The following is a 23,917-nucleotide window of genomic DNA, read 5'->3' as shown; positions in this document are numbered from 1 at the left end:
GTGTGCAACAGGACAATGGAGATTGGTATATTAAATGCCCAATAGGATTCCTCTAAACATCGGACTTGGTGTACACCCCACCCCCATTTTTAGTTTTGATTCAGGATTAAAAGGATCAAGTGAGACATCTCAGATGGAAAAGGGTGCAATGTGGAAACAGATTTGTTACAAGTGTCCTGGGTACCCGATTAGAATACCCCTTTGGCCATGAGGGAATTTTCAGTCCTGCTATTTCTCCAGAGTCCCTCCCCTTTTAGGAAGGCTGCTGAAATCAAGACCAACCCCTGACAGATTTCTGCCTAAAACTGGAAGCTATTCCCCCCCCCCCGCCCCATTTGGAGGCTGCAGATGGCTTATTTGCATATTGCAATTCTCCTACTTGATGACTGTTTGGGGGGGATTGTGGGAAGAAGCAGATGGAGGACATGCTCTGTGCTAATGTGTCACCCTGGCAAGTAACCAGGCTAATAATGAATCTCTAAACAATACACTTTCAAGACAATTCATAAAGTATGTTCATTAAAAGGTTAACAGGAAGTGGGCATGAGTGTAGATAATACCAAAATACAAACACAGATGGCGGTAGTTACCAAAAGGATACCACGGTGGTAGTTTGCCCAACTTTGCATTTTTACATTCAAACTTAACATCTTAGATCAAAAGATGGAGGAAATTAATAATCTCAAGAATGTATGTAAAATAGGCCATTGGTTATGGAAAACCAAAATGGAGTATTAAAAAAAATTAATGGTTGGGAAGTCAAAGTTTGACATAGCAAAGTAGAAAACAAAGTAAAAACTTTAGGCAACAGTTGGCAGAACTCCAGGCCAAAGCCATGCCAATTTTGTCTCAAATGGCCAGAAAAAATTTGACTAAAATATTATGTTATTTTCCCCCTTCTCTTTCCTTACTCCAGCCCCTCCCTTGCTCCTTCTTTAATCCATGGCCTTTTTTCCTTAAGTCGTTAATGTTTTACACACACATACACACATATCAATACGAGCAGCTCATGCCCTTTAGCGGTATGGGGGTGGGTGGCTATGGGGGTGTGAACGCAGGGATGACTACTTGTTAGTGACTAAGCAGTTAAGGAGGTACTCCCCGGAGAAGACTCCTTCTTAGTTGCCTGAGGTTCTCTGTCTACAGAAGATTTCTCCCTTCCAGGTTGGCGCGTCTACCGGCGTTCTTCTTCTTCATATCTTGCTTATGCAGCCATACTTTAGGGTATCATGAGTGAAGCCTTGTCATTTCTACAAAACACAATTTCACACCTGGTCCTCTGACTCTTAAAATCTTTCGGGCCTCTCTTCCTCCATCTTCCCTGAGCCTCAGGTGCAGGAGTTGTGTTGGAGATGAATCCGCTAAGGCTGGTACCCTGTGATCACCTGTTCTCTGGATTTTGACCAGTTGTGGTTTTCCATAATGGTCTCCTGTTGCAGAGAGAAGTTCCTGGATGAGGCGTGAAAGCTACACTTATCTATGACTACAAGGATAGATATTTAGAATGCAGCTAGGGAATCACGCTAATCCCCTCACTGGACTGAAGGTGGTAGACTCTCCTCTAAGACACATGACCTCACCTGTCCCAGGTGGTTCACCACATAATTTTAAGGAAAAATTGTTTTCTTCCGGAATTACTTAAACTGTGGCTTTAATTCTCTACAATTTATCACATATAAGTATTTTTGAGAAATAGGCAGAGTCCCTACACTGTGACCATTCATAGGTAGAGAACCTCAAATAACTAGAAATATTCCTGGCAGAGAGACTTTAGGCAGAGTAAAGGAGCAAAGACCATGTTCTCCCCTTTCCTATCTGATTATAGTCCAGACACTCCTTGCCAATATTCTATGTGAACCAGGTACTGAGTGCAATTAAATAAAAGCACAGTACACAGAGGCTTCATGTAGCTGCAGCTATGGGTGTAACAAAAAGTAGTAAGTGAATTCAAGTGTACAAAGATTCTCAGGAGGACATTCAAACTGCTGATGAAATGGTACCCGAGGAGTCACATACATTTCAGAGACACAAATGAACAGAATCTCCCAGAGTAATTTTATTGTTTGCATTATGATCAGTTATTCTACTCCTAAATTACAAGAATATTTTATGGGTAAAGACATTCACTGTAAAATTATCTTTAGGAAAAAGAAAATGGTCATAGTACTCCTCTCACAGATTATTAATTATATAAACAAGCATACAAATACATTATAAAGTTATCTATAGATATTCAAATGTTTAAAGTCACTACCACTTTAAGATTTGAGGGGTTTGTTGTTGTTTCTCCTTCTAATGTGTTTATCTGTTGTGTGGGACAGTATACATAAATGAAAAGCAGGTGGAGGCCTGGAAGGGTGTTGGACCCTGGAGCTGGAGTTAGAGGCAGTGGTGAGCTCTGGAAAATGAGTACTGGGAACCCACGCTGGCTCCTCTTCAAGAGTAGATCCTCTAACATTTTGAGGGGGAATTGTGTGTTTTTAACTGAAATAAAATTACATCACTTCCCCCCTCCTTCTAAGGACCCTCCTACAACCCATCCTACCCACCCCCACTCTCCAGCTGACAGCCTCTTTTTCTTTGATTATTGTAGTTCCATACTCAGGAGGCAGAGGCAGGCAGATATCTGAGTTCGAGGCCAGCCTGGTCTACAAAGTGAGTTCCAGGACAGCCAGGACTACACAGAGAAACCCGTCTCAAAAAACAAACAAACAAACAAACAAACAAAAAAGGCATTCGAACAAAACAATTAAATGTTACCACGCTTCCTGTGATCACTTGAAACTCAGTTGACATATTTAAAAGTTGTACAATCTTACCATAAATAACATTTTACAAGAATCATTTTGTGATCAGAAAACCCCAAGAACCCAAATCTCTGAATTTCAAACCACTGTGTCACAAATACTTGAGATAGCCCCAACCTTCATCCTTGGGTTTCCTGCTTGTCCATCCAATCAGCTAGTGTGGCAGTCTTTCCTGAGAAGTCTTTCTCACCACTCTAATCCTCTCCAGCGCCACTTCTGCACTGTAAGCCACCTTTGTTACTTCTTTCCCACCTGCAGACTTCTGATTCAATGTTTATCCTTCAGACTAGCAGTGAGCCTTTGCTAGATTTCAGTTCCTGGTTCTGCCCCCTCATCATCTGCATGCCCAGGAGCCCCTGCTTATCTCTTCAGTGTGCCAGTCCCATCAGTTAAATGAGACAACCGATACCAGCATCTGCTTTGGGGCTGTGGGGAAGGTTGAAAGAGCAATAGACACACGATTAGAAGAGTGCCTGATATCAGAGAGGTGATCTGCTGATGGATTCTAACATAAAACACACGAGTGACAAAGAGCACACATCCCATAAATAATACTGAATGATTGTTTTACAAATGCACTATACCAGTCACATCCAGTAAGACTTTCTTTACATAGGTTTTTAAACTTTTAAATTTTGGTTTCCTTTCAAAATTTTTAAAAAAATCTAAATTTTGAACTCCCTCTACTATCCTTTCAGAAAACCTCACTATAAGTCCACGCATGGAATCAAAATCATGATGGGGAAGTGCCTGCAGCAGAATGAACCAGGACCTTGTACAGTGCAGGTGAAAAGTGATGAAAGATAAAATTAAAAGGAAAAAAAAAAGCAAGGAAGCATTTAATTGGGTTAGTCCAACAACATCAAGCATCACTTTTTCAATTATGCATTCAGAAATTAAATTATGGCAAAAATCAGTATATAAATTAATTTTAATCAGTAATAAAGACTGAAAACAGTAAGAAGCAAGGATCTGCTTGGGAGGCAAAGGCAGGTCAATCATTGAGAGTTCAAGGCCAGCCTGGCCTACACAGCTCTTTCCAGGACAGACAGGGCTACACAGAGAGACTCTGCCTCCAAAACCAAGCCAGACAACCATAAATAAATAAATAAATAACCCCCCAAAAAAACAAAACCTTATATCATGAATGTGATTATCAAACTGATAGTTTTGTGGATTTTTTTTTAATAAAGAAAAAATACCTTAATACTTTTTAGATAAAACAGAAGCAATATTTATTCCCTTCATGATGCCATGAAGATTTATAATCTAGTGGCCATTTGTGTTCAACCATGTGTAACATCCTCCAACCCCACAGCCTTTCCTCTCTCTCCTCTACAAACTCTCTGTCTCTCTGTCTCTCTCTCTGTCTCTCTGTCTCTCTGTCTCTCTCTCTCTCTCTCACACACACACACACACACACACACATAGCACTACTTCTTTCATAGATTCAGTGCATAAGGAATGTACCATTTCTCCTGTTGATTCTCATCTTAAAAACAGTTTTGATACAGCCAACTAGCTGGAGCTGGATTGTTCCCCTATGCTGTGCTTTCCTTGCAATGGGATAAAATGTAGTCGTTGACTTTCTGAAAGAGATAGTGGATCAAAGGCTCACCGTGAGTCCCCTGTGTCTCCCTGCCTTCATCTGTGACTCTTACTCTGTTAGTGCTGATACTGTTAAGGAATTAAACACATGGTCTTGGCACGCTAAGCACACAGGCATACGCAACATAGCTTAGTAAGCATGTTTTCTGCAAATGATAAGGCTATTGTGAGATAGATATAATGATGGATAACTACTACTGATCAAGAGCCTCAATAGGAAGACATGGGGAAGGCAGAAGGCCAGCTTCCAGGTCATGACTCCCAACAATAATACTCTCTAGGATCCAGTCACTTAGTCTCAATTTTAATTTTCTAAATTATAGTACTATAATCTTCCAAGAAATAAGGAAAATAAAAAATGTAAATTATTTTTAAGTTACTAGTGAAACTTATCTACAAATTTATATTGCTGTCTGAGTTAAACATTAACTTTTCTAAGGAAAAGAAATGTAGAAGTATATTGATGAAGATCTCTTTGTCGTGAGAGAGTGTTTGCTTGGTTTTCCATTTAAATATTAAATTTTCACAATAAATATGTTTTAATTAGGGAAATAGAAAATATGGAGGAAAATGACAAATGAATCCTATGTTTTAAAAACTCTAGACATAAAAACTCAGTTATATAGTTACTCTTGTGATTTTAAGAACTGCTAAAAGCTTTCAGTAAGTACTTTTTTTGCAATCAGAATTAGGGCAGACATAGCCTCATACTGGTGAGGGGGCCTTATCTGATAAATTCTCAGCAGTGACTGGCTTGCTCTATTCACTTGGCTTCTGAGCAGGCAACACATGGCCCAAGTGTCCACATTAACTGGAAAGGGCCATGGACAGAAGAAGCTAAGAGCAGTGGTGGTAGAGCATCCTTAAGATCTTAAAAGACCTGGGGAGTGGAAGAGTATCCATCCTACATGAAAGGGTCACTGGCAGAAAAGTCCATTCTGCAGGAATGAGTAATAGCATCTTCTACGTGTGTATCACTCTGAAGCTCTTGTATTCTCACACACATCTACCTGTGTCTGTCTCATCAGTTGTATAACCACTGTAACAGTAGCCTCTTTAATGGCAAAGACAGGATGAACACAGACTTCCTCTTTCCAGGATAAAGAAACTCTGAGCCTTGGCTTTTCCATTTGCAAAACAGTGGTGGTAATAGCAAAAGTAACAGAAAAACACAGCTCACAAGAGTATAGCCCTGCACCAGAGCGCACGTCAAATTTACACAACACTCTGGCACATGAGAGCACCTTGCTGGATGCTGACTGCTTGTGCTTTTCCCCAGAGTTTGCCCTACTGAAGAAAATAACTACCCTGTCCCGATTCCAGTGCCATCCAAGACTCTGACACAGATCTTTAGTGGGCCAGCCCCTCCTACTCCTTGAAGCCCAGCCAAGTCAATTTCCTTGACATTAGGGTTCAATCAAACTTCCTCATTTCCTCCAACAGAGAGATCTGGAAAGACCTGCCAAATTTAAAAATTTAAGAGAGCAAGGGATTTTATCTCTTTCTCTTTTAAGAAAATATGCACTTTCAGCAATCCCCCTAAGAAATTTTGTCTAGACTTTGGGGAAAAAAATACTTGAAAGAATCTGCTAGTGACCAAAATTCAGAATATCTGTGGGGGTAAAGCCAGGTTAAAGAACTTCACTTCCCAAAGAAATCTGTTAAGAAAACATGTCCCCTAAAGTTGAAAAGCTAGATAAATGGCATTTCGCCCAGAGCCTTCTCAAAAAGAGCCAAATAATTGAGTCTAACCCACAAATTGGGAAAGGGAGAAAAAAGCATAAAGCAAGCACAAAACCCTTTAGAAAGTGGGCACACAAGATCCCAGTATTGTTGCCATTCATCTGATTTACCGGGCAGCTTGCCAAATAAGGCACAGGCAATTAAGATGAGCTAGGCTTGGTTGCCAAGGTGGGGAGGGGCATTTCATGTTGAAAAAAACAAGATAGCACTTTAAAAAGGACCCTGTAATTTTAATTTTTCTGGACACCTTATACTGTACACATCATGAAATGACTTTTTCGAAGCACAATACACAGACCTAAAGATATTCTGTGGGACAGAATGCCTAAAGTCTTTAAATCCCAAGGAGGATTAAACTTTGATCTTTATTTGACTAGTGAGGATCATTAGAAGCAAGAACAGACAACATGGCAATGATTGATGCTTCTCTCTGAGGCTTTTGAAATTACTACATATTAGGAACTATCGGTAGCATGCTGCTTTCAAGAAAGACAATTGTGTGTGTTTCCTTGTCAAAAATCCAGCCATTGCTATTCTTTATCCAAACATAACATTTTTTCTTTTGAATTTCCAGCAACATCAGCTGGATATTTTGAAAGAACAAGCAGAAGAAAGCAGGTTTCTCCCTCACCTGGTTTCCTGCCACTTTCCTTTGTAGGTAAAGTAGATGAAAAGTAAGTTATCTAAACTTCATAAAGAATCTTTAAAAAATGAAAATTACTATCATTTCATTGCTTCAACTGAATGCATTCAATATTGTCCTGGCCACCTCATGAATTCTCAGAGCCCGAGTATGTACTTTAGAAACACATTCACACGTTGAAACTACTCTTGTTAAATATGATAATAATGACCCAGCAGTCTCAATTCTCTAAAGTCTCAGATCCATGCACAACATAGGTGAACCTTGAAAACATGGGACATGTGAAAAATGACCCCATAAAGGACTGTGTATTATGAATATATCCACATATGAAATATCCAGACTAGGAACAGGGGAGATGGCTCAGTGGTTCAAAGCACACAATGTTCTTCCAGAAGATCTGAGTTCACTTCCCAATACCCAAGTCAGGCAGCTTACAGGCAGCCCCCTGTGACTCTAACTCTAGGGGATCAGATGACATTTTCTGGCCTCCCCAGGTTCTTATACTCATGCCTATACGCACACATGGGTGAACACATAGATGTAACTTTAAAAAAAAATATGGAACTATCAAAAAGGCAATTTCACAAAAAGGCAGTCATTCAATGTCACTTGATGATCTGGGGCTTCTAGGAATCTAGTGGGTGTTATGACCAAAAGGCGAGTCTACTGATACATGGCTTCTATTCATGCAATGGAACTGTTCTGCGGGGGATCGGGGAGGGCAGTGATGTTTGCAAAAGTCTGTGAATATACTTACCACCCTTAAATTGATCATTTGAAAGCAAGTGTTTTAAGTGGGTACATTGTATTGTACATTAATTGTACCGTAAAACGGAGGTGTTTATAAGTAAAAGGAGAACGTACTCACATTTAACAACCACAAATGAAACAAACGCACTCTCTTCTTTACTCTCAGACCCAGCCAGCTTCTCTGCCTCTTCCCCGAATAAATCACATGCAAAACCTCTTGTCCTCTACACTCAGAACTGCACTTTGCAACCTTTAAACACACATAAGAGTACCTTTGGAACTTATTAATCATCAACTACGATTGCTGACATATGCAGTGGGATCTGAGAGCATACATTGCTATAAGTCTCAGGCATAGCTGGTAAGCTGGTCCAACAGCAAAAGGTTGAATAATATACATGGATCCAAAACCTAACCTAGGTGCTGAGCCCCAAGCAGAGCTGCTATCACCAATCCAGCTGCAGTCCATATCAGGGGCACTCCTGAGAGGAGCTTTTCCTTCTTGTTGGCCTGAGGAACAAAAAACAAGGACAATGCTGCCCCCTGGGCAGCCAGAGTTCCTACACTGATGGGTTACAGACCTGCCTTCTCTTCTAGCTCTTCTGCTGAGGGATGTACCGCCACATACCCTAGCCTTGAGACAGTGCCAAACCTAACACTATTACACGCTGACCTTTTCATGTGACTGCTTCCAGTTGAGAAAGAACAGTTCATGGGAAGAACCTAAGGAGTCACAAATAATTATTGGGGGAATGGTGAGAGAATTGTTGTATTGTAATTCCCCAATGGACATAGAGAGAGGAGCAACTGGACAATACTTCTGAAGGCCAAAAGGTTCCTGATGTCTCCTTGTATGGTGTTGAATACCCAGGCTAAGGCCACAACCACCTGGCCATCTTTCAAATGATGCTGAGAGAGAGGGTGAGGCCAAACTCCAAAGAATGAAGACTTCAATGACTAAAGTTAACCAAGATCATTTTGTGAGGCAGTGGAAGACTTTTTTATTCCATGTCTTAAGGACCCACTAACTTCTGTGTCAATGTCACAGTGAGATCATGAATTTAATGAAGCACTTTGCCGACAGTGCTGACTTCCCCGAAGCACCTCACCTTCACACACCTCTCAAGCACACCACTTCAAATACAGACGGGAGGATACAAGGTGTCTGAGTGTGTTGTAGCCAGAAGGGAGAGAAGCCAGTGAAGGACTGAATGGCCTTCCAGTCCATTAACTGAGAATGGAAGCAAACACAGCTCAATGCAAGATGCATTTCAGTTTCCAGAAACAATTTCAACTAAGAGCAAAAATCACAAAAGATTCGAAATATACTAGTTTGTGTGTGTGTGTGTGTGTGTGTGTGTACTTCTAGAATCATGAAATTATTCAAGATATACAGAATGTAGGATATATTTCACTTTTTCTTAAAAATCCAAAAAAAAAAAATTTAAAGGGGTTTTAGAAAACTAATGATCTACTTATTATCACTCTTAAAAGCTGTAAATCTATTTCCCTATACCAAAATGGTAATTAAATTTTATGGCATAGAAGGCTGATAACAGCTATTTTCCATGTGTGGCGATATAGTAGGTGTAGTACTTCCTACACAAGGATGAAGACCCGGGTTCAGATCCCCGCATCCATGTTGTGGCGTGTGCCTGTATCCACAGCACTGGGAGGGACAAGTGAATCTTGGTACATGCTGGCTTGTCAGTCTAGCCAATACAGAAAGTTCCAAGTTTCATGGGAGACCCTTCTCAAAAACTAAGGAGAAGAGCAATAGAGAACCTCTGACATCAAATTCTAGCCCAAACACATACATCCCACACATACACTATGTGCACACATGCAAGCTCTTTCATGCATACATACAAACACACACACACACAGTTTTCTAATTTGCAAAAGTATTATGTGATACCTATTTTAAAATGTTAATAATTTAATTAAATAATGAAGGAAGGAAACTATCCTTTGCTATATGGCAGATTTTTGTGTGCATTTTTAATATTTGTGCAATTTCCCAAAGATGTGAATTGGTAAAAGATGGTACTTGCCCACAGCTGCATATGTTGGATCTCAATTCAAATTCCACACAAATTAAAGACTGTACAAGTGATAATGTGACACTCTGATCCATCTAGGACAATGACTTAGTGGAACAAGAATTCCACCCTTAGCTTAGCAGTTCAACAACACATCTACCATCACCAATGCCTACTTGAGTGGCCAGTTGTGCTGTCTGGTTTTAAGTCAACTTGATACAAGTCAAAGTCATTTGAGAGGAGGGAACCTCAACTAAGAAAATATCAAAAGCTAAGGCTAGAGGCAAGATTGTAGGGCATTTTCTTAATTAATAATTGATGGGAGAGGGGCCCCGCCCATTGTAGGTGGTGCTATTGTTGAACTGATTGTCCTGGATTCTATAAGAAAGCAGGCTGAACAAACCATAGGAAGCAAGCCATTAAGAAGTACTTCTTGTAGCCTCTGCACTAGATCTTGCGTCCAGGGTCTGACCGTGTTTAAGATCCTGTCCTGACTTCCTTGGATCATGAACAGTGATATAGAAGTGTAGTACAAACAAACATCCCCAAGACTCCTCCCCTAGTTGTTATGGTTATGGTGTTTTATCACAGCAATAGTAACCCTTACTAAGATACCAATCTTGTATCTGGGGATTTCAGAGGCTAAAACACAATTCTTTGATAACACAAGTGTTATATCATGCTGAGGCCTCCTAGAGACTCTAAGTTATCTCCCTTATGAACCCTAGCTTGATAAAGTATATCCAGCCATACACACACACACACACACACACACACACACACACACACACGTGTGCACACTAAGACTAAGGAACACTTAGGACCAAAGATGGCTCTGCAAGTAAATGTTCTTGCCACACAAGCCTGGTAACCTAAATTTTACCCCCTAAACCCACAATAAAAAGTAGAAGAAACAGTGGCTACTTCACCCCCTGCCTGGCACCATGGCTACCTGCAAGCTAGTGCTGATCCCAGGAGGCTAGAGAATCTGGAACCTGGAGAAAAACTGGTATGACACCTACCTGAGCCAGGCAGGGCACAAGGAGGTGAAGTGCAGCAGGCAGGTGTTGTGAGATGCTAGTTATGAACCTGATATCTGTGAATTTCACCTCCATGCAGAAGAGAGCAATCCAGACCCTCGGGACAGTCCTGGATATCACTGACCAGATGTAGCTGCCAATGAGCAACACTGTGGAGTCTGATTGGTCTCAATAAAAACAAAAACTGCTTCTAAGTATCGTGAGATTAAGATCTGAAAGTGATCTTATGATGCCCCACCACCTTCTTTGGAGTCAGGTCATCCATTCTACAGCCACACCAGTAAGAATCACAGGTGTGCAGACCTTACTCATGAGCAGCTACCCCACCCCCCGTGAGAGCCTGAAGGACACTATAGCAACGCACTGCCCTTCTAGAATGAAGAAAATGTTCCCCAGATCAAAGAGGGGGAAAGGGTCCTGGTTGCATTGCCTTCAGCCTTCAGCATTGTCAATCTTCTGATCTGGATGGTCTTTCAGAAGAGGACACCTTGGAGGTGAACCTGCCGAACAGCATTCCCATCATCTATAAATTGGACAAGAACTTGAATACCATAAAGCCCTGGGAGATAAAGAGACCATGTGGAAAACCGTGGAAGCTGTGGTGGCTCAGGAAAAGATGAAGAAGTGAAAGCGAGCAGGCAGACTCCTACCCCAAGAGCACCCTTGTTGCCTGTTCATGCCTCCTGCACCCTCCCCAGTGCCTGTCACATTAACTACATCTTTAGGATCTTAAGTTTAAGTTGTAGCCAGAGATGGGGGCTTGTGGCTCCCATTTCCATCTCAGGCACCCCCTTCATAGAATCTGGTCAGGATAACACCCCTGACAGTGTAGGCTCTTGGTCCACATCCAGGAATGGCTCCCATTTACCAGGAGAGCTGCGGCTGGTTATAGCTTTCCTTGGTTCTTACTTCACTAAAGAAAGGTCTGCTTAGCAGGAGATCAGGAAGGAACCCTGCTGTGAGATGACCAATGAAGAGCAACTGCAGCCCATTTTTGTCCCTGGAATCTGTCTAGCACGCTTCTGCACTTAGGTAACTGAGGGCTGTAGTCATTCCAAAAAGTAAGTTGCTCTGACTCAAAGGTAGCTGCTGGCCCCAGAAGGTTGGGGTTGATCTTGTCAAGTCTATATGTTACATTTACTTTTACAAAAAAAATTATATATATATATATATATATATATATATATATATATATCCCTTTGGGTGTGTGTGTATGTGTGTAATATGTATACACATACACAGATACACAAACATACTCTCTCATACTCACACACACACACCCCACATACACTCAGAGGGGGAAAATACTCTTCAATTTGAACATTAAAACCACTGATTAAATTATGCTTCCCGTTGTTACTGAAATAATCCTTCTCTTCCTACCTGCATTTAACTTCCGCTCCAGCTGACAGCCCCTGTGCTCTGTGCTCTGTGGGATAATTTTATTTGCTTTTGAAACATCTAGGCAAGGGATAATGAAGGCTCGCAAGAGCATCAGCAACACTCTCAGACTTCAGGTCTCTGTTTCTCACGATCCTCTGCCTCCTCGAGAATGTCAAAGCAGCTTAAAATAACGCAGCTCATCCCTCTCGAGTTCTCACTTCACTTGAGAAGAGTGAGTCAAAGTCAAAACACTTGTTGCTTCCAAACTAGATGAGGAAGAGCCTGATGTGTTAACTGTTCATTAACGTTTCCGTTGACAGACTTCTACAGGAAAATGGGAACGTGACCAAGGCCCCTTAAAAATTCCAACTTGAAAAAGCAAACATTCATTTCTAAACATCTTCCTCACTGTTTCTATACTAGTTGTCTCTCAAACACAGCTCCATTGTAGTTTCAGCAGAAGAGCTAAAGAGAAAAAGACATCCTTGATCTTCAAGATAATAAACACGTCAGCCATTACATGCTCAATTATTTGGGAAAGAAAATATTTGATAAATGGACAGGAATCCATTAATTTGAGCGAGCCATTTGTGCGAGCTTCACCAAGGTATTTTCCTTTATTTCCAAAGAGGCAACTCCATAGGGATGAAACAAGCACACACTGGAAAGACAAGACAGGAGAGCCTTGTTGCAGTTCCAGCCACTCAGAATTTCAACAACTAAAAATAAATAAGCAAAGTCAACAGTACATGACAAGCACATACATGTGCAATGTGGACAGGAGCCTGTATAAAAAGGCAAAGTTCAGGTCCAGCTCAGGGGCCTCTGGACTCTGTTCTTGAAGTACATGGTGACTTTAGCAATAGGGACTCACTCTACCTCTGAGGGGCAATCAGGGCAATAGCTATAGGCTGTATGTTTGGTCCTTTCTTGGACAACCCTGATCAATAACTCAAAGGCAGGCTTTTCAAAACTGGTATGGGGGGTGGGGAGGGTTATTAGATGGTCTTTGGCTCTGAAAGGGAATATTGTCAGCCAGATGGGAAAAGTTCACTTAAACTATATATATATATATATATATATATATATATATATATATATATACTTATACACAGACTTAATGTATCATTGGGGGTTTTAGGAAGATAGCTAATAGTATGATTCCTTACAATATTTTCACACGACCTTAGTGTTAAAGCCTCTTCACTGAGAACTAGCTTTCATGGTACCAAAAGGTACCTTGTAAGCTTTCAAGGGAGGGAATCAACCAAAAGTCTTGCCCAACTATGAACCACAACAAAGACTAGCATGATGTCATAAACCAAGGATGAGTAATGGATTGCACACCTCGGCAGTGGCCATCACTCTCTAATTGGATGTAAGCTTAGAATTTTAGAGCTAATAATTTAAGGATATACCCGTTGGAACTAAGTCCAGTTATCCTGTGTACACCTGATAGGGAAAGGCACTCATGCCCAGATAGAAAGACATGTGCTCCATCCATTCTGGCACTAGAGTTTTGAACCTTCTCTGGATACATCTGTTTTGGTGAATGCTATACTTGTCCATCGTCATTTCTATACCAGGATACCTGATGCTGAGTAACATAAAAATCAATTTCACTCATGCTTTTTTTTTAAAAAAGGTTGTTACAAAATATGGGACTGATCATAAACAAATTAAAATTCATTATCGTTCCTGAATGAAGCGGAGCTGTCTAAACCCCCAGGTCAGGTTACTGCAGCATGTCATTGGAGTGAGTCACTCATAGCAGGGACACTCCGTGCACTCTGCTAAGAGGCCCCAGCTCCTGGCACAAGAGAATTTTTCTGCCTGTGGCTAAAGAATAAAATATCATACTACCTAAAGGAAATAATCTCTTGAAAAAGATCCATACATAAAATATGAATATACTTTGTGGAGAACTAAAGGTAGATCTTTTTTAACAGCACATCAATTTCTACAGTAATTGATGAATGTCTTTTAACCACCCCAAAGTTCAAGCTTTTTTCTGTGATAGTGGAAGTCCACTGTTACTTCAGGAACACTACCCTCCTTCTGTCTGTCCCAGTTCCCAAATGGAAAAATCAAAAGTCAACTGTCTCAATAAAATATGCTTGAAATCAATAATGTTGAAACTATCTGTGTATTGAGACTAGGATGTTCCTCCCCGTGGTGGTCCTTGGGAAATACCACGGATGCTCATGTCCCTAACTCAAATGAAGCCAGTCTCCATCCACACTGGTTTATTACTTGTCAGAACTGACCTCGGAGGTGTGAATTCCGACAGTCTTCTGGAGATGAGTACCAAGGGTAAGGCTGCTGCCAGCCCCTCTATGGGAAGATGTTACTAAATCCTTAGAAGGAGAAACAAACCATTCTTATTAACATGTTCTGGCCAAAATGTATCAAATAAGAAATAGTTCTGAAAGTTTCATGATAACACACACAAAAATAGGATACTGATTTCAGTCACGAGCTGACAGTGACTTCTCAGGAAAATCCAGAGTGAAGGAACAGCAGTTAAAGTGATGCTTCATTTATTTTCTGAAGTAATATATGAAAAAAAAATACCCATGCATGTGATACACAATTCTTAGAAGAAGGAAAAGCCAGTAATGCCTCTGGAGTGGGCCGAAGCAACCTGTCAAAAAACACAGATTGGCAGGGCAGGCAGAACCTGCTAGGTCCTGATGAGACACCGCACTGAGTCTAAAGCAAAGCTCACTGCAAGACACAGAGATAGCAGACAAGTGGACCCACAGCAAGTCATGGTCCTGTGCCTGTCATCATCTGTCAGGTACCAGGGCACTGGGAACATCCTGTCTACAGTCCAAAGAGACCATCAGGAATGAGTACAAGTCTTTCTCCTGTTACTCCACACGATCCAATACAGATGGCTAACCATGAGGTTTTCAAGTTGTGGGAGACAGTCAAGAAAGAAAAATCTGTCTCATGCTAAACTGGAAGGCTTTTTATACCACTGGAAACAGTAAGGCTTTGGGTTAGCAATTGTGAATGGTCCATGGTCCGTTGATTTCAGCCTTAAGAGGGGAGATTCCTTGATCCCAAGTTTTACTAATTCTCTCTTATAACTAGTGGGACAGTGATGGATTTTACTGAATCCACTCTGGATGAAGTCGTGACGAGGTCCGCCACTCAGATTTTCTTAAGACCCACTTATTTGCCAGGCTAGAGAGGAAGACAGATTCAACATGTCCTCTAATCAAATTCACTGACTCAAAATGGCTCAAAGAATGATGTCTGATTCCATGTAAGCATTCCATGGGACTTGAAATTCTACTACACTTTTATCAGAGGCTTCACCCTCTATTTTCTAAAAATAGAAAAATTAAATTACTGTCATGCTTCGTTTTAGTAAATGGCTTCACCATGTTTTGAAGCTTGCTGGGGGAAGATTATTTGATTTCTATAATGACTAAAGAAGATACTTTACCTGGGAAAGAATTTGGAAACACTATCCAGGTAACCTCCTAAAATCAACCCACCATCATTAACCTTGACGCATGTGAGGACACACACACAGAGAAAAAAAGAGAGAGAGAAATGAGAAAGCAAGAACACTAGAGAGAGAGAGAGAGAGAGAGAGAGAGAGAGAGAGAGAGAGAGAGAGAGAGAAGAGAGAAAGATGCAAAGAGGATTGAACCCAGTAGTTTAATCTTAAAACAAACACCACCAGAAAGCGAAAGGAGGGTGATTAATTACACTCTCATGGATTTCATGGAAAGCGGCAGGCTGCTTCTGAATCTAAAAATAACCCCTGAAACACCAAGCCCAGCGTTTGTTTCTCCACAGCCCCCCATCTTGTTGCACTTCCATTTGCAACTGAATAATCCCTGTTAATGAATAGGACCTCTCAAGCTAATGTGAGTGTGAGCACCAACAAGCAGAGAGTAATGAGCCTCTGCATGGCAGGCAGGCTCTCCCACCCACTAACAGGACCAGAGCCTCTGCTGAAGATGCTGCTGAGAGGCTCTGTGAGGGAGGAGACCACAAAGCTTGCTGCAGAACGCAATGGGATAAAAAGCTCAGATGGTTTAAAAGAAGACTTACTGTATAACCCTTCAGGCTTATTTTTTACAATTACCATATCCTAAGTTCAGTTCTAAATTCACATCATATTTTTATCTATATAAACAATGTGTCCCTCTGTCTTCTGCTCTGCTTTCAACTCTGGTCTAAAGCAGTAACCGCCATGCACTGAACCTCAGAGGCTGCTGCATATTAAATAGTGTTGGCAGTTCTGAAATCCTCATGCTCTTAGCCATAAGAAGCAAACAGATACCTCTTATTGGAATCAAAATAGCATTCCACAGACATATCATTAACAAAATTATGCACCTAGATCATCCCTATATGCAGGGAAGGGGCAAAATCACTCCTATCTCCAGGGAGGAGGGTGCACCATAATTAATGCTTTATTAAGCTGTTCTCTGGAAACCTGTCTGAGGAAAGATCAGAATGTGAAGAAGCTGTGCTCATTAATACTCTTTCCGAGGGAGGAGTGTGAGGAGGTGGGTTGTCTGAACGCCCTCAGCATCGCGCTAACACTGATGCCTTTGGGGTCGCTGCTGTCTTCTCCCTCTGTTTTGTTCCTCCCTCCTTTAGGCTAAGAACATAGGATGTTTAATAAAAACAGAAGAATTTAAAAACAGGGACACTGAAAAGGCTGTGTTTCTATTAAACGTTAATCCACTTCATCGAGGAAGACTTTATGCTGTAGAATAAATCCCAGCATTTGTGTGATTCCAATCAACCTGTCCCACCACTGCACTTCCTTGTTTGACACTGATGCTGGCTTCCCAAACATTGCCAAAAACCTAAAGACAATGCCAAAAACACCAAGGTGAGGACACTCTTCACAGGAATCAAAGATGAGTGCTCTGAGTGTAAACACTGAGGCTGGGGACACAGCTCTGTGCACTGGGCTTACCGAGCATCTTACCTGAGTCCCAACACCAGAAAACAAAGGTAGTGATACGGAGGAGGAAGAGGGGGAAGAAGAGGAGGAAGAGGAGGAGGAAGAGGAGGAGGAAGAGGAGGAGGAAGAGGTGAAGGAAGAGAAACAGGAGGAAAGACTTTTTAAAAATTAATTCCAAGCATAGCAGTATATGCCTGTAAGCCCAGAGGCAGAGGCAGGAAGTGCAAGCTCAAGGCCTGGTTAACGTGTTAGTTCCAGACCAGCCACAGATACTCCCTGAGATCTTCTCTCACAGTGTAACAAAAATGAAGGAAAAGAAAATGAAGGGAAAGAAGGAAAAGAAAGCTTTCAAAAAACATACTATATTAAACTTTGTTTCAAACAGCCATCCATCCACCCATGTGGATAGACAACTCAATGCCTACATAGTACATCTTTGCTTATGAAATCTGTCTCCCAACAAACATATATTCAGGCTTCCTGGTGAGTGTGGATTATTTCACTTCAATAATCTTAGAAAATCCCATTATGTGTATGAAGCAGGATTTACACACACATAAATACTACGGTGGATTCTGAACAAGTTTGTTTTTTTTTTTTTTTTTACATACATTTTCAGTTATTCCACCAAAACCAAAATTTGTCTTCATCAAAGGGAATCTGCGCACTGCACACACTGCCTGACTGGCCCCAGGAAGACAGGCACCTATAGTCATAGAACACCCTGTAGCCCCAAACTCTCCTTTTAATTGTGTGTATCCAATCACAAATCCCCATTTACTTTAATTTTTCCAGGTAACAGTTCTTAATTTCTACACAGAAAAAAAATGTACCTACCTTATTCTACATCTGTATCTTAACTCATATCCAGAATGCATCTCTCTGCAGCTCAAGAGGACTCACATTTGCCTTTTTGGCTACTTTATAATCTTTTACTATCATATTTGCAGCCAGCAACTTAAAAGACTAAAATTTGCTTTAGTGTAAGGGAATGATAGATGGATCCAGTTTTTTATACACGAATGGAAAGCTAACTGCCCGCACAGCACATCATTTACTAGATGATCCATCTCTCTGGTGGTGTCTTGAAATGCTGCTTCGCCGTTTACCCAGCCCACAAGTGTTTTTAGACTACTTATTACTACATTTGATTTTGTTCCATTGACTGGGAGATTTACAAAATGAGTCCTCTAAAGTATCCTCTTCCAGTGTCAAATTCTGTCTCCACCATCAGTAGATAACTGTGTGGCTTGAGATGAGTCTTTAACTTCTCTGTGCCTTTGTTTCCTTATCAGTACAATGGGTACAGGGGTGCCTCCTCCATGGATTATTGGGACAGTTGACTTACAGGGTCACTACCAGATGTTGTTGCTTATGCTTATCATCATCGCCACAATCAAATGAAGCCACAGACTTGACCTTCTGCCATCAGGACTTAGAAAGGAAAGGAAAGAGGCAATTATTCAATGACTAAAAAAATCAGATTTATGCACAGCCATGACATGTGTCAAGGGAACTAAATGAATCCTGCAGGATAAAGAAGAGGTCTCCAAAAAATAACATCTGGGTCCTGCTAAAGGACGATCATACATGAGAGAGCCCCAAAGGATGGGTGGGCATGAGCCAGCCCCCAAGCTGACAGGACATGGGTAGGCAGCAGGTCTGACAACTCCAGGTCACCTGCTCTGTGCAGGCTTGCCTATGTATGCTTCCTTGGCAATAATTCACTAACGACTGGTTTCTGCATACTATTGTCTTCTCAGTTTAAAGCCACATCCTCAAGGAGAAAAATATTCCATGACCACCCATTGCTTAGGGTCTTTGGTAAGAAGTCACATTAAGTTCTACTCATTCAAAAGAAGCTCTCAGAGCAGGAGATGCTCTAGGACCCCAGCATCTTAAGGCACAAGAGCAATTTTTACCCACAAGACCACTCTCTTCAATCAAAATTATGCAACTGCCTGTCAACCTGCCTTCTGCTCTTAGATAAACATGAACAGAAGTATCACACCAATATCTGTGGCACTTTTAGCTAGTAAGAATTTCCCAAGTATACTTAAACCCCCTTTAATCGTTAGCTTTTCTACATATTAAAAATTGAGACTCTCTCCACAGCACTGTTAGGGATCCCCCCACCATGGAGTCCTTGGCACCTCTCTTTGTTGTACTTGTGACCAATTTCCTTCCACCTTTGCATGGTACTGGGCTTTGTCAGTCATTGCCTGGCCAGTTCCAGGATGATGGGGAGGGAGATTTTATTCACATCTTCATATTCAGAACATAGCATACAGTCTGACAAGTAATAAGTTCCTACCAACTTCTAGCAAGATAAGATGTCTAGAGCACAGACACAGAGAAATTTGCCCTTGGTTGGGAGAGAGTAACAGAAAAATTAGGGACATGTAAGTAAAGAAAGCTACAGTAGCCCCCATTTAGGATTTTTGGGTTTTTTGGTTTTTTTTTGTTTTTTTTTTGTTTTTTTTGTTTTTTGAAGTCAGAATGCCTTCCAAGTCTTTAAGTACAGAAGTGGCAAAGGGTGTTCAGGTGCGGTCATGTTTGAACCATGAAGGACAGGAAGTACAGAGGTTGTCCGCCTGAGAGATGACCACAGGACACACAGGGCATGGCTGGTGTGGATAGTAATTAGTGAGCTCTGCAGACGCACTGACTGTATCAGAAACTGACTTCGTGCCAAGTGTGTTTCACAAGTACAGATTTGGCATCAAGAAAGGAAATTCTATCAGACTGGTAGCCTGGCATAAAGACTGAGGGTGAATAACATACAGCCATTAAGACTATGGTCAACAAGGAAGCATGAGCCCACACCCTAGAGGGAGATTCTGGGTCTCAGATACCGCCATTTTAATTACCTTTAAAATGCAGTTCCTATGTGAGCTAGGTATGCTGAATATACAACAGCATTCTTCCAAAACCACAAGCACCAAGGCCAAAGACCTTTGCACCACCATATTGGTAAATCAATTTCCCCTCACTTTATTGCTACCAAGAAATTTATGCACAGTCATGAAGTGTGTCAAGGGAATGAAAGGAATCCTGCAGGATAAAGAAGAAGTCTCCAAGAAGTAACATCTGGGCCCTGCCAAGAAATTATCAAGTAAAAAACAAAAATGTAAACCTTCTCTTTCACAATGCCACAGAGTGAAGCTTCCCTAAATTCTCAGTCCTCAAAACTCATGACATTCCTGAAAAAAAAAAATCTACTGCTGACTATAAAATTCTTCCTAATGCTGCAAGCATGAGTTTCTGTGCAAGGAGAGGCAGCCTCCAGCCCTTAGCACTTTGATTAGGATCAACGTCCACTGTGATCTCTGCTGCTCCTCTCCCTCCCGACCACTCCCAGGCAAGGGAGCATAGCATCATGGGAAGCCCATGCCTCCACACAAGACATGCGTGTGCAGGACGTCTGCAGTGGCTCATGATTATATCACTTCTTGAAGAAACTGGACAAGTCACTCAGCCTGTGTTTGCTCAGCTAAATGGTTTGGGAGCAAGATGCCTTCTCTGTGGATAGCTGCTACAACAGTCATTTAACCACATGCATACCATAAAATACTATGATGTCACTCCTCATTCCTCAACAAAGGTAATCTGAGTATCCTTTCGTGATGATGACGGAGAAATCTGGACAGACATGTTATAGTCCTTACTGCTTAAAGATTAAAATCATGATGGCTGAATTATTTGAAATAATAAATAATTTCCTTAGTAAGGAAGGCTTTCCAGAAAGCCTCAGAAATGGAACTGCTGTTTTAGCTCAGAGGTACAGTGTGTGCTCAGCATGCACAAGGACCTGAGTTCAATCCCCAGAACGCCTCTAACACCCACACACACACCAAGAAAAAAGAAGAGAAGGAGAAGAGGGAAGCAACATTTGTAAAATTCCCAAACCTATTTTCAAAGCATAGGTAATTTCTCCACCTAAAGAAACAGAAACAAGACTAAGGGTATAGTTCAATAGTACAGTGTTTGCCTAAAATGTACAGGGCTGGATTTAGCCCCAACACCACATAAGTAATTCTGTATTTGTATACACAAGTGTGTGTGCGTGTGCGTGTGTGTGTGACAGCCCNCCCCCCCCCCCAGTCTTAAATACTTTTGGAAGAAAAACACCATCATCTGATACACAGGCAGGCAATTTGAAACAAATCTTTATAATTAGTTTTAAAGGATGTATAAAGGAGGAAAATGAAGGGAGAGGAACAGAAGGAAACAGATGGGCCTGGAGGATTTAATAATCAAGTCTGAGTAACTATACCCTGCTTCAAGACTTTTGTTTTCATATTTGGACTCTAGAAGTCCTGACATACAGGCACTTGGTTAATATAACCCGCTCCAATCCTTCCTAAATTCATCTGGCCTCTATGCATTATATTACCCCATATTCTATTTATGCTCAGAAGACTACAAAAAAAGCAGAGGAACTGGGATGTGGGAAGGAACAGGTTCATTTTAATGCTCTCTCCACAGCCTTGTGAGTGGCAGAAACCAAGTGTGATCACAGTCGGACTGGGAAGCCATTGCTGCAGCTCAGATGCTTTGTAGCTACCTGGGCCGGGCTGGGCTGTAAGCACCCATCAAGGGATGCAGGAAGCAAAGACAGAGCACTGTTGAAATCAGAGCGGAGAGCAAGTGAAAGAGTGACAGCCACAGAGTTAGAGCTGCTTGGCTTTCGTTTTCCAGTCAACATGTACACCACAGATCAGGATGACCATGAACCCAGCACTTCATCCAGAGAAAGGAGACTAAACGATCAGGAATCCATCGTGCTGGAGGAGTTCCAAAATAAAGTCACTCATAAAGCAGCTTATTAAGATATACCTTAACAGCCTCCCAGGAGAACTGGGGCCAGACTGTAACCCCCTGTGGCAGTAATGCCACTTGTGAGTAGCTGCACAGCCTCCTGCTCCCGGAGCCATCTATGGAACACATCGCAGAATGTATAGATGCCACTTGTGCCTTCCTTCAACACTCATGGGTGCCTGCACCAAAGCCTGAAGACCTGAGTTCAATCCCCAGGATCTGTATAATGGAGGAGGGAGAGAAACAACCTCCACATGTGCGCAGTGGCACAAGCACATCCACATAGATACACCATATATGTGTGCATGCACATCCATGTCATATAGTCAACCTATCGAGAACCTCACTATTAAAGTAAAGTGATTCTCCTGGTCTAGCTACTAACACCACTTCCTCATCCAGGAATGGGCGATTGTGAGGCCCTTTTCCATGCTGGATCTTTTTTTAGATACATCAAATAAACCAAAATAAAAATCTATGCACCAAATAAAAGCACCAAAAAAAAAAAAAAGTTCAGCATAAACAAGCACGATTGGTCAACAGGTTTAATGAGATTCTGTAGAGATTGAAAAAGTAAGTTATACTCACAAATTGTGTGGCTCAGACTTTGATGACATAAGTGCCACCAAAAGGTGAGTAATCCATCAGACACACTTGTCCCAGAGTGTGGCACCTTCAGTGCTGCAGGTGATCTTGCTAGACCTGTTCCCTCTAGATAGGACGTTCATTTCTGAGGCTCTTCCACCGTAGTGCCTCTTCTATCCTGCTCCACTTTGTATGGGATATGGTAGCAGGGTATTGCTTTTCCATCATGGTTTATCTGGCCATAAAATTGGAACCACACCCCATCTTCCTCTCCCTATGTCTCCATCACTGTCCTCTTGCTGCAAAGAGCATCACAAGGAACATCCTCTGTCTGCTTATGGAATGCCTCACTCTGCTTCATCTTTCCTTGCTAAACCAGGAGTTCCTGGTCACCGGGCAAGAGAGTGAGGAGAGGAAGCTCCCATTGAGCCCTGGGCGCATCCTTCTGTACCACATATCCCAGCTGCCCCCCTTCCCAAAAGACAGAGCTGCCAATGCTCAAGACAGGTTTCCTAAGGACAAGAAAAGGAAGATCTGGACACAAACATCTTCATCTAGAGAAACAAAAGCTACTGGCAGATGCCTGTTGGAAGTGTGCCTTCACTTCTCCTTGGAGACCCGGGAGAAGTGGCCACACACTCAGAAGCAACTCCAGCAGTACAATTCAACCCTGGACCTGACAGAGGACAAGGTGAGAAATCACTCTTAAGTAAAATGCCAAAGGAGAAAGGTTTCCTGGGAACTGAGTTTGCCCTTAGCTCCTGCTCACATTCTCCTTCCTAGTGTTTGTCTCCCAGTCAACATGGCAAAGTAGGCATAGGAATGACGTAGTGAAAAGGAAATTCAGTGAGAGATCTAATACCAAATTACCAAAGAAAGGAACAAAAGCAGAAACACAACCTGCCCATACACAATCCCACTGCCTAGCAACAATCAACATTTAAATGACTCGTTTAATTCATATGAAATACAATTATTCAAGCAATAGAACCTAGCACATAAATAACCTGTGTATTTTAGCTATTCTCATTATAATATCAGGTTATTAATATCACATATTTTGTGGGGGTTAGTTTGCAATATTCATGAATACTTTCTTATACCAATAACTATTACTCTGTGGATACAATGGCTACAGACTTTTTAAAAATCAGAGACACATTAGAATTTAGTTCTGTGTGTGATATTTAGGTTGTTTCTATTTTCATGGTAACTACTAAAGTGAATAATCTTGTTCGAGGTCTTGTATGTTTACACACTGATTTTCTGTGGATAGATTCTAATCATAACTATAAGAAGAAACCCACTGCTATGTCAAGGTAAACAGTCTGAGCTTTTACCAACAGGAACCGACAGCTCGCTGAGAAACACCAGCACTCTGGAGGCAGAAACAGGGTGACCAAAAGTTTGAGGCCAACCTAATCTACATAAGCATCACTCCATCTCAACTCCTACCCCAAAATAAATGTAAGAAACCCACATTCAGACAGTCTTGCTAGCTCACAATTCCTGACTCACATCCTTTGCATCTCTGCCCATCTAAACAATGA

At 41.5% G+C, this 23,917-nt stretch overlaps 1 protein-coding gene and 1 pseudogene across 2 annotated transcripts in view; one reads left to right on the top strand and one right to left on the bottom strand.

The window, feature by feature from the left end:
* The window catches only part of LOC110292345, a 55,653-nt pseudogene extending 44,389 nt beyond the window's left edge, over nucleotides 1-11,264 (top strand).
* Nucleotides 1-23,917, bottom strand: part of Sh3gl2 (SH3 domain containing GRB2 like 2, endophilin A1) — a 406,012-nt gene that overhangs the window by 363,018 nt on the left and 19,077 nt on the right. The gene's annotated exons all lie outside the window — the stretch shown is intronic.

The sequence above is a fragment of the Mus caroli genome, chromosome 4, assembly GCF_900094665.2.
Source record: "Mus caroli chromosome 4, CAROLI_EIJ_v1.1, whole genome shotgun sequence".
Taxonomy (NCBI): domain Eukaryota; kingdom Metazoa; phylum Chordata; class Mammalia; order Rodentia; family Muridae; genus Mus; species Mus caroli.
This window is presented reverse-complemented; position numbering and strand designations above follow the sequence as displayed.